Source organism: Asparagus officinalis, chromosome 7 (genome assembly GCF_001876935.1).
Source record: "Asparagus officinalis chromosome 7, Aspof.V1, whole genome shotgun sequence".
Lineage (NCBI taxonomy): Eukaryota > Viridiplantae > Streptophyta > Magnoliopsida > Asparagales > Asparagaceae > Asparagus > Asparagus officinalis.
Window position 1 is genome coordinate 8,012,665 of NC_033800.1, and position 1,809 is coordinate 8,014,473.

A 1,809-nucleotide genomic window follows, 5' to 3' on the forward strand; every position below is an offset into this window, starting at 1 on the left:
AAAAAGCCCCCCCCCCCCCAATAATAATAATAATAATAATAAATTGGACGATTATCAGCTGACACCCTATGACTTTTAAAATATAGGAAAACCTCCCTTAAATTTAAGGGTTATCAGAAAACCCCCTCTAATTTTGGCTGTTGCCACAAGAGCAGTCAACAATAAAGATATCTGTTATAACTAGGGATAAAAGCCGAACAACATGGACAACGATAAAGAAGGATGTAACAGTTAACTTAAGAAAGGACCACCTTGATAAGCTGAATATTGGTGGGAAAACCATAAAAATCTTGTAGTCAGCTTTAAAATTAGGGATACAGGCCTTAGCTTTTTACCTGCTCATGTTTGAGTATGCCTAAGCTACGTAGCTAATGTGAATTTTCATCTATGTATTGCTATCCACTAACAGAACAAAGACATGCTGCAATACGAAAGTCTAACACAAGAAAATCTAAAAGAAGGACATAATTTCTACAGTTTTGAACTTTTAATTAAATCTTAGCATGAGGGCCTGTCAGTGAAACATAAACTTTATTAAATTGAACCCTGACTTTTTGTAGTTTGATCAAAGATAATATCTGACAATGATAAGTATTAATTCTCACGTTTTTCTTAGTTTTATATAGGGATAATATATAGTGCCCTGGCTCTTTCTGTAGAGTAGCTTAATCAATCTTATCTCACACTTGTATCAAAACATATCCTAATTCATTGTGTAGAACAAACCACGGTTATGGTATAATTTTCCATCATGTTGAATGATCATTAATATGAAAATTGAGAGAATAAGCCTATAGAAACGTACTGAAAGCACCTCTAAGTAATGAAAAGTGCCATAAGTGTGCAGAAACTACCAAAGAAGTTTCCCTAATTACTGAGGTATTTGAGTGCATAAATATCGACTCCCACGAGTTGGCTTATCCCCCTCCCATGATTGTTTTCGTGCTAGGAGTTATTAACTCGATGGTTGATCTTATCGCTAAGTTGGCAGAAGAAAGTAGTATTTCAATCGACATTTCTGAGAAGCCTTACTAATCTACTACAGCCATCACACCTCACTTTACAACAAAATAAGTACTCGGTCATAAATCATTATGATAACAATACAAGCAACTACTTGATGAACAATCATAACTGCATTATAGGAATTAGGTCTCTTATGGCCAATAATCTAGCATTCAAACACTGATTGTCAAGAACTCCACCATGTACCATCACAACATCAACCACATCCGTATATGACATTGAGTTCTCATCAATATAAGGTGAAATTTTGCATCCTCTTGTCTAAATTTTCACTTCATTCACATAAATAGAAGATCATACATAATTAATAATTGCATCGGTAGAGTAATTTCCTAACTTCCTTTTCCGACTTAACCATAGAATTTTTACATCCAAACAGGAAACCTATCCAATGCATTTTGATTTGTTGCCTGATATTTATCCCCATCCTTTTGCCCCAGTTCCACTTCTACGATTTCGAATTTTCTACCAAAGCGCCAATCGTGGAACCCTAATCACTGCACTCTACAGCTTAATTCAAATGAAATTACATCTATCTCACTCTTTCTCTAACCTATTCCACTTAAATTTCAAAACTTTACTAAAAACCGCAAATCTCTGTTCTTTATTCCTTACTCTCCCTCCTAATTACAAAGATCCCAAAACCACAAACAAGGATTACAGCCCCTAATAACTAACAATTATAATAACAACAGAACAAAGAATCACCTAACCACAAGTAAATAATCTAACAAAGATCGTGCTTTTTGACGGCGCCAAGGAACGAACAATTTGGGATCGGTA